This window comes from Protopterus annectens, chromosome 8.part0 (assembly GCF_019279795.1).
Source record: "Protopterus annectens isolate FY-2018-M chromosome 8.part0, PAN1.0, whole genome shotgun sequence".
In the NCBI taxonomy this organism is placed as follows: Eukaryota; Metazoa; Chordata; order Ceratodontiformes; family Protopteridae; genus Protopterus; species Protopterus annectens.
Genome location: NC_056741.1, coordinates 172600423 through 172611000, shown reverse-complemented (window position 1 = coordinate 172611000; position 10578 = coordinate 172600423). Strand labels below are relative to the sequence as shown.

General features: G+C 36.2%; 1 protein-coding gene across 1 annotated transcript in view; it reads right to left on the bottom strand.

Moving 5' to 3' along the window:
• Positions 1–428: 428 nt before the first annotated feature.
• The window catches only part of LOC122808691 (alpha-2-macroglobulin-like protein 1), a 380174-nt gene continuing 370024 nt past the window's right edge, over positions 429–10578 (bottom strand). The window contains exon 15 of the mRNA XM_044079679.1: positions 429–1945. The gene's annotated coding sequence lies outside the window, so the exon portion shown is untranslated. The remainder of the gene's footprint in view (positions 1946–10578) is intronic.

The following is a 10578-nucleotide window of genomic DNA, read 5'->3' as shown; positions in this document are numbered from 1 at the left end:
AGGCTTGAATCCTCACTCATTTTCCAGAAAATCCAAATTTTATGAGTAAAAGGGTAGAAGTATGAGGCAAAATCGGAGATATTCTGTTAAATCAAGAACAGCTGAAAGGTAAAGTCTCATTTGATAATAACAGAAGCCAAGAATACAAATGAATTGGCTATATTCCACATTCTGGACTTACTACTGAGAATGTGTTTATGTAAGTGTATGTGTGTGTGTGTGTGTGTGTGTGTGTGTGTGTGTGTGTGTGTGTGTGTGTGTGTGTGTGTGTGTGTGTCTGTGTGTGTCTGTGTGTCTGTGTGTGTGTGTGTGTGTGTGTGTCTGTGTGTGAGTGTGTGTGTGTGTGTGAGGGGCAATCAGCTGCACAATGCCCTGCTATAACTGAATATATTAACTGATCAACAAAAGTCATAACTCAGACTAATGTCTTGTATTTAAACATTATTTATTTATTTACAAACACTGTAGTGGCTGTGCATTTATGTTATTAATTTAGACAAACCAGTTAAGCCACAATTCACATTTTAACCATGAAGATAGATAAAACTGTATTGGTTACAATGATTAATGCTCAAAAACATTATTTACTTTAATGTCATATAGAAACAAAAGCGTCAATAATATCTGTTTGTAAAATCAAGTTTTTATTCTTATTTCTATGCTTCTTTTTGCAGTGGTCTGTTTTATTATCAGACCATGCTATTGCTGTGACCAGAAAACATAAGCATTAATCTTAAGTGCAGTTTTAAACCACAACAAAAGCAAAAAATAAGAAAACATTTTTGCAACCCATTGCATGTGTTCATAATTACCTATTAGTCATGCAGTCCAGGAGACCATAAAGGAGCCTTATCCAAAATTTCCAATTGCCCTAAAGCACCGAGTAATTACATGACTTGCTCAAGGTCAGACAGTTGGCAAATGAAGGATATAAAAATCAAATGGTGTACCTTTGTGTTACTAGCTCATAGCCTTAATGGTATGTGCCAACTGGCATAAAAAGATTCAAACCCTGCACTTGCACATACTGTGCTAGTCTCCTGCATCACCACTAGATGCCAAATTTTACAGTTAATCTTCTAAATCCTTTTCTTTGCTTTTGAACAGTCATGATATGACTTGAATTTACAATTTTCTTTTCCAAAGTCAGATGTTTTATCCTTTAAGCCACATTTGTTCAGACGAACAGCGACATTATTATTTCATTAGTAAGAGGAAGTTTAAGTAAAAATTTAAATATAATTAAGAATATTTACCTCTGCACTGAAAAGGTTTCTTATCTGTTTCAAGAAGTGTTTTGTTTAACAGAGTTCTATATACACATATTCTTTAAAATTATTTTGACATGTTGTGCTGGTTTGTGTCTTTTGCTGCTGCTGCCATATGTTCTTTTGAAAATCATTAAAAATGTTTACATTTCCATCAGCATCAAGTATAACTGAGTAAATAAATCAAAATCTCTAATATCTTGAAACTGACTGCAGTAACTGGAAAATAGAACAGTTAAAACTTTTCAAAAGAATGTATTTTTCATCTAAAAGGACAAAAGATAAGACTTGAATCCTCACTAATTCAAGTACTGGTTCAACGTTATCATGCCAAAATAACCAAAGACCTGAGCTGTCTCATTTTCGTAGTTATTTGTTACAAGCAACAACATTTGTAAAACAGGCATAAAATAGATATGTATGGCATATGCTAGGTATGTTACAAAAGGATGGTAAAATATGTTGTACATGTCTGAAAGTTTACATTTTGTAATGAAAAATTAAAATATTTTTAAAATAAACTCGCACCACTTATTTACTATGTAAAAATGTCAGCTTTAGAATGTAAAAATGCAGTTTTTCCCCAAAAGACGATTTAAGAGAAGAAGAGAAGTACTTGACTGTTGGACATATTAAAACAACATTGTCATCTTCCACATAAATACCTCAAGCAGGATCTGTAAAGACAAAAATGGAAGAAAAAGAAGTGTGTCTTGCAATATTTACTATTCGAAAATTAATGAATGAATGGAATATTTGTACTAAATACAAGATGTTAGAACTGCTGTCCATACCTCTCTACCTGGAATCATAAAAACTCTGGACAAAGGCCCATAAAAATAGGTAAAACTGGCCAAAAATCTGTATGCTGAATAACATAAAATTTGCATTTATAATTATATAACCCCACCCACTCCAATGGGATTGTGGGATACCAACTTTTAAATGCAAACTGAACAGATAAAATATTAAATACAAAATAAACAGAAGAAAATAGTGTTTTATTTCTATTAATATTTGAAATTGTATCAAACGTTGAACTTGTGCAAAACTAAAATACAATTTTCTTTTATAAAAATAAACTTAACTGCTTGAACAACTTTACGTCTGCAGAGTTAATTGAATCAAGTGTTTAGCAGATGGTCTCAAGATTTTTGAAGATTTAAGGGCTTTCATTGAAGTAACAGTGTTTGTGATACATACAAGGGCTGCGTTGAGCAGTTACCTTGCAAATGTTTGTTGGCTTAATTTGGTGACTGGATCATATACTTCCATGTCTCCTTTCAAGCAGGAGTTAGGCCATAATCTTATGATATCACATTACAGAAACAAGAAAGATGCAAAATGCACAAATTAACAATGCATGTCCATAAATGTAGATACACACAGAGGTATGCTTATGGCATATGTTCATACTCATCTTACATAAGCAAACATCATTTAAAAGAAGTATTCCTGGTAGAAACTGATTTCAGTTTCATAAAGTAGCTGTTAAGAAAATGATATGAAGTGTTTACACTGTGTGGTGGATGACAGGTAAACCTATCATCCAGAGTAAGTGAGTGTTGTAGGATAACTATGAGAGCGGAAGACATACAACTTGCAGTTTTTGTCATTGTGTCAGACTGGTAGGTCCTCATGACACTGACAAAAGAAATAACCTAGTACCATTTCTTACTGTAGGAGAAGCAGGCTTATACATGGTAAGAGACAAAGTTCTGGCGTTTATTAAGAGAGAAAGCTGTCTTGAGCTGATAAAGAGAGACACCATGTTCAATGAGATAGAAAGAGGGGGGATAACATGCTATTGAGACTTTCTTTTATTTAAACTGTTGTAGATGCTATGGCACATTCCACCTTAGTTAAGATGGTTGTAGAACAATGCATAAGCAAATTTCAGGTTATATGTGGCATGGTTCAGTTTCTACCACAGATGAAATTAAATTATCTAGATTCAACAGAAATGAAGAGCACAGTGGACCCACTATAATCCATAATTCTTTACTTAATTAGGCCCTTTGTAATCAGATTTATGCCCTTTGTAATTAGATTTATGTATCACACAATTAGCGTTTTGCACATGGATTTTCTTTGCATATAGTATGTAACAGAATATATGATAAGGACAGCAATTCAAGGTTCAGTAAATCCTGCCAGGTCTGTGAACTCTACCTTTTTTATTACTAAAATATAAAAATATATGTGATTGCAGTTCCTCACATTACATAGTGCAACACTAAATGTTTTAAAAACACTCAGAAAAGGTGCAATCATCTGGATATACCAAAACAGCAAGAAAAGAATACAGTTTTCTGGAATTTATCTGCTACGGTATATATTATACACTGCTTAGAGAAAATGCTATAATTAAGTGATCAGTTATGCAGAAACACTGTGGTCTAATGTTCAGGAATATGGCCTTGGCAGAACATGGATACAAAATTCTGTGCTTGTAGATTTTGCTCCTCTGGCCTTTGTTCCAAAAAACTTGCCTGTACTTAAACACGGTTCTTGGTATAGAGTATTACAAGAGCATTGCAATTCTTTATCACAAATATGATGACTCAGGCCACAAGCACTTGGAAACTATTTTTACATCTCTGTTATAAGTTTCAAAACACTTACAAAGATTACCAGTGGAAATAAGAAATCATCACGTGGGCACGTAGTATAAAAGTCAAGTTTCCAAATGTTTGCTGACTTGCCATTTAGACCATCAGTTCCAGAAAAAAATACTTCAAATATTGTATAAAAACAAAATAACTAAAAGCAAAACAAAAAGCACAGGTCGGCAGTGGATTGCTGACCTGTGCTTTTTGTTTTGCAGAAAAAAATACTATCTGAAGAAATTGAATTATAAGCTCTCCTTCTCAGCATGTATGACCAATGGATGTGTTACATGGCACAGTAGCAAAATTCAGAGTGTGATGTTACCGGTTAACATGTTATTCAACAGTCAGTGACTCATTCAAAATAATACAGCACAGCAAGCAAATATCATTTTATTACAGCAGACTGTAACACTGTAGTGATAATAAACAGTCTGTTAATGGGGAATCCAAATGCATCATCAAAATGTATAATATATATATATATATATATATATATATATATATATATATATATATATATATGTTTAATTTCCTCTACAGCAATTTGCCAAAGAAATACAATTTTATGAAAAACGGTCCACACCACGGATCAAAAATGAGTTATAAATCTGGATATTCTGCAAAAATCTGAACAGTTATACTGGCTCTATAGTGATTTGCCAGAAAACTACAATTTTATGAGAAATGGTCCACACCAAGGACCAAAAATACGAGTCATAAAGCTGAACTTTCTGTGAAAATCTGGACAGTAAGCTATGCTGGCTGCTATGTCTATTAGTCACGGTCACATTATTATTTTTTTTATTATTATTTTACCTGCAAGAGGAAGTCGAGCCGCTGGAGATAAATTTTCTCATTCTTGACCACCTGTGCTGCTGCACCCTGTCCTTCCATCCTGATTTCTGAGATGGTTTTGGGTCTGGAACTGGGTTCAGAATCCTGATTCCTGGGACTGGGAGACTGAGGGAATGCAAGACACTGACCGGTCTGGAGTGGACTCTCAGCTTGACTGCTGGGCTGGCTGCTGCACTTAAGTTAATACACTGAGTCACACTGCACAGCAGAAAAAGTAAATAAACAGTCCGAAAGTAAAATCCCACTCCAAAATGTTCAGTTCAATGAATCAACATGCGAATGAACATACAGGAAGTAAACACAGTCACTACAGACACTGAGCCCTCAGCCAAATTCTAACTGACTGGCAGTCTGCCTCATGATGCTGACGGCATCACACACACCCACACACATGATGCTGTCAGCAACAACTTCAGAGGGGGTGGGGAATTCAAAAAAGCTGAGAAATTCAGAAATTGAAGGGGCCACTTTGGAATTTCTGCCACCCCATTATTTTACCCTCAAAACTGGTAAATACTGAGGAATCTGGTATGTGTGAGAGGTATGCTGCTGCTCCACAGTACTTGGTTCTCTAGTTCATTGGCAAGTACTAGGCTACCTGCCTTTGTGAGCCATTTTAAGCCTAGTCAATTTATTCTTAAAAGGTGAGAATCAAACCCTGCACCTTTTGTCAGTGAGGTAACCACCTTAACCATTGCACTAACACCAATCCCTTGAGCACATCTGGAAACATTTTCAGTAGACTGTAGATGTCCTCATGGTGACCACGGGAGCTTTCACTAGGTTCATAGGAAAGTACTAGGCTAGCTGCTGTTGTAGGCCAGTTTAGGCCTAATCAATTTCCCTTCCAATGGTGAGAATCAAGCTGTGTACCTTGTGTCAATGAGATAAAAATCTTAATCATTAAACCACACTCCAATTCCACATCCCAAAGATGAGTGGAAATGTGAACTGGCTGTCATCTAACTGTAGGTGTGAGTACACAAGTTTGTGTGTGTGTGCGTGTGTGTGTGTATGCACGTGTGCGCACGCATGTGTGTGTGTGTGTGTGTGTGTGTGTGTGTGTGTGTGTGTGTGTGTGTGTGTGTGTGTACACGCATGTAGTATGGTAGTATGTATGCATGTGTGTATGAGGCCCTAACATTGATTACACTCTCATCTAGGACTGATTTTCTGACTTACATCTGTTGATTTACAGGGAAAGGCTCCAAATAACTCTGAGCAGAATAACAGTGGTATCAAAAAATGATGTACTGATGAATGAATAAGTGAATGGAGAGTCTTGCATAACTTGAGGAATGGCTATGAAAGATTGATCAGTTTGTATCATGCACACAAGTACTGCAGTTATATACTTGAGGTGGGAACACCATTATAGGATTGTCCTTTGTACATCTTTGGGATCACAGTCTTAATATTTGCATCCATAATTCTGTTGTGCATATGTGCGTAACTGCAGTGCTACATTACTGATATTTATGGTACATCTGAGCTATAGTGATATTTATTCTGATATTAGATAATTTACCAGCCTAAGACTAACTAGAGGTATCATCAATATTCAACAAATGCAAAAGAGACCACAAAGGTTTAGGAGTAATTTGTCATTAAATGTTCTACATGTATTTTCATCAACAGTAGGATGACAAAAGAATGTCAAGTGCATTGGATATAAATATCACAAGAACAATGCTCCCTTGATTGCATGAGCTGTTTCATTTATCTAATCAAGTTAGTTTCATGGATAGGCATCACATTTAATTGAACACTCCATCAGAGTTCATGAAAAAAATAATAATATGACATCATCTAAAAAGTATTCTTGGAACTATATTTTTATTTCTGGAGATTTATGCTAACCGAGCAAGATCCTGTGTCAGCAAAACTTTTAGCATACCTGATGCAGACATGTGAATATGAATTTGTGGTAAACGGTGGAAGCTTTAAACCAGTTTATGAAATTTAGTGTCCGCATATAGTATTTAAACCACAAAAAGTAAAAATCATGCAGTCCATCCCTACTGTATTCTGAAAGTGTCCGATTCTCTTGCTCTTCCGCTGCTTGCAGAGTACAGTACTGTAGGTCTCTTAACTCTCTGGCTGTTTGTCTGAAAGGTTTCAAGCCTACATAAACTAAAGCACTGCTAGTGATTACCTGCTGGGTGAGGAAAGTAAACCTATGTTTTGTCTGTGACTGATAGAGTTGCTTTCTGTTTTACCTGCTCCATTTTGTTTTTTGTTTTAAGAAATTTGATTGGCCTGGTGTTTTTGTTATGTTTGATTCTACTGCACTTTATTAAGCTGCATTTTGTCTGATTACTGCTTTACTTCTGCTTTTTTACTGTTGTACTGCACCATTTTCTGCCCTTGATTTCAACTGTATTGTTAGACTAGATTCAGATCTGTCAAATCTAGCCTGTTATTGTTACACTTGAGCACTAAACCAGCCATCTTATATTAAGAAAAGCTCCCCATGCACCCTGTTATTGTTACAAGTAAGCAGTAAACAAGACATCTGACATTAAGAAAGGTTCCCCCTGCACCCTTGTGGCAGTGTAGATCCAGCCTTGTCTGAGCTGTGGATTGCTAGAGGAAGATCCATTGTGTGCTTTCCTATTGGTATATTAGCCTAAAACTGTTTAATTTTACCAGTATTTAAGCCTTGCATTGTGCATAGCGGTGCACTGTGCAATGGAGGTTAGCATTCCCCTGTATAGATGCAAATACCTTGAAAGCCAGTTTTTGCCTAGACATCTGTTAGTAGAACCCCACCATCACCACAAGCGCAACTGCTGCATTGCAGGCAATTCAGTAGTGGACTGAGAGGCATTGCCACAATTGTTCACTCTTAGCTATTAACATAATAAGCCCCCCTGTTAATCCTAGAGCAAAATCTGGTCAAACTAGCCCACTCCCCAATAGTACTTACGGTACACCTGCCATAATGGATGGTCAGTTTCCCACCATTTCTCTAGCCAGTCTGATTGACATGGGCATCCTGAGGCAAAGTAGTATTTGCCTTATGTATACTTACAACCACTTATTCCTAATACAATATGTGAGAGATGCAATTACACTGGGAATTTAGAACCAATTCTCTCATATAGCCAACCATACATCAAACAGGTTGTCAGCACACTCACATATCACTTCTCACACAAAACAAGGCCACAACACATAAACCCACATATGCAAAGGTACTCAATAGAAGCCTACCATAAGATCAGAGACCTCTCAAGTGCAAACCACTTGCACACACTGCAAAATTAATAGAATCCACTACACATAATAACATACACACCAGTGTCTCAGCAAATAAGCCCCATAAGGCAAAACATCTCAAACCTAATGTCTGGGTCATAGGTAACTCCATAGTGAGACACACAGATGCCCCCTTCACCAAGCTGGACAAGTAGGAGGTCACTATCAGGTGCCTGTCAGGTGCTAGGATCCATCAAATCATGCATGCACTCAAGTCACTCAACAACAAGTACCATTATGACTCTATCATAGTACATGTTGGGGGTGAATGACATTTGACATACCTCTCTGAACTATATGAAGAAAGACATGAGTAAATTCTCAGATTATGTGTCCCAAGCAGGTGTGTCCTTAGCCCTAAGCAGCATTCTGCCTTCACCCAGGATAATGCCACAATATATACAAAAGGACACAAGGTGCAGGGTTTGAGTCTCACATGGGGTAATTGGCTAAGCTTCAAATGGCCCAAAAGGGCAGTTAGCCTAGTACTAATTTATGAACCTATAAAATTAACAGAAACATTAAAGATTGCAGTCTTCATAAAGCATTTTTTTGGAAAAGAAAAAATAACCAATCTTGTTCATCTAGAAGCAGAAGTAATAATGGCAGTAATGATGTCAGCTGGAGCAAAAATGTTTCTGCTTCTTCGTCTGTTTCTTTTGCTGCTTCTCAAGACGTTGATTTGAGTGCTGCAGCTCAGGGGAGTGTGGAAGAGTTTCCAGCTTTGCCTAAAGCACAAAATCCGCAACACATGCAGAACTGTTTTCGGAGTTCCAGATCTGTCAGAACAGACTTTAACAACAGAAAATAGGGCCGCAATGAATTGGGCCAGCAAAAGAACTATAATAAGAAGGGACAGTACAACAAGACAAAACGTTGGTACTAATGTAGTTTGTGATAATTTACATGTTAAATGTATCCAAACATGAAATTTCTGATGTAGTTATGTCTGTATTATGTCTTGGTCTCAAATTTACACCAACTGCCTTACCAAGATTACATGTACTTAAAAGTGAAATATTTTCTTTTAGTAGAAAACTGCATTTAATGTACTACTTTAAACAAGAGGGAGGGGTTGTGTTTAATGACTGTTATGAAAGTAGTGATGAGGATTCTTTTTATTCATGCTTGTCATCTCAGGAAGATTTGTTTGAGGATGATTTTAATGCTTATTACAAACTGAATACTGATATATCTGTTAAAAGCTCTTTTATTCCAGCTTTTCTAAATAATATCTTGCAAGGATTTTTTGCTAGTCTTAATTTTGAGGTTGAAAAAATTTACTGGTCCTGTATAGAGAATAAGTCTAACATATGTCTTAATGTAACTAAGTAGCAATGGCAGCCCTATTGGAATTTGGTAATGATAGAAGATGGGTAGTTAAACCATCTGACAAGGGCAACCAGATAGTAATCATGCACTTCATATAATACTTAGAGATGTGTTATAAACATTTGAATAATGTGGAAATGTATAGAAAATGTGATGCTTCTGATTACTTTGAAGCTATTATGCAGTACCAACGTTTGTTAGACAAAGGCCTAAGGCTGGAGTATTTCACCTCTAAGGATGTGGAAAAGAAGTTTGGAGTGGAAAACTGCTCCATGGCAGTGTTTTACTGCCTACCTAAAACACACAAAGGTTTAACTAACCTTAGTGGCTGACCTATAGTATCTGCACAGAGGTATTTTTTGAAGAATATAAGTGTGTTGTTACATGAACATCTTAAGAAATGTGTTATGAGTACAGCCTCCTATATCAGGGACAGATAGGACTTTTTGAACAAAATAAAGGGTAAAGTTTGGAATATGGACATGTTTTGGCTCTGTTTGGATGTCAAAAGTCTATATACTAATATTAAGCATGAAATAGGGACACAGGCCTTGTTCCATTTTTGGGGGGACTCTCCTATGTCTCATTTTTTAATAGATTTAATTATGTTTTGTTTAAAAAACAAAATTTTATGTTCAATGGAGACATTTTCCATTAGTTGCAGGGCACTGCTTTCACCCCCATATATGCCAATTTAGTCATAGCTAAACTTGAAGATGATTTTATTTACAGACATGATTTTTTTTAGATCTAAGGTCATTTTATATTTTATATTTATTGACGATCTTATTTTTTTATGTCGCAAGCCAGACAGCAGCCCTTGGGTTTGTTAATGACTTACAAGCTAATACTATGGGCTTAAGCTTTGATGGTATGCAGTTTGGCCCACAAGTGAATTTTTTGGATATAAGCCTAGATGGATTTACTACTAGTCTCCACAGGAAATTTGAACACAGAAATGTATTTTTATATGGGAACAGTTGTCACCCCAAACATTTGGTCAAGGTACTGCCCTATAATGAATTCTTACAAATTCATAGGCTATTGAGCCTTGATATGAGCTTTGATTTAGAGATAGCTGAAGCAGAAAAAAATGTTTATTAGAAGAGACTATGATGTCCAGCTGATCAGTGAAGTTAAACAAAAAAATTATGGACAGGAGGTATTCTGTTAACCCTCAGGGAGATTCTTATTATGTCTGTGCTAGTGGAAAATATAATGTTTGTATTGATGGAAATCAGTGTACCAAT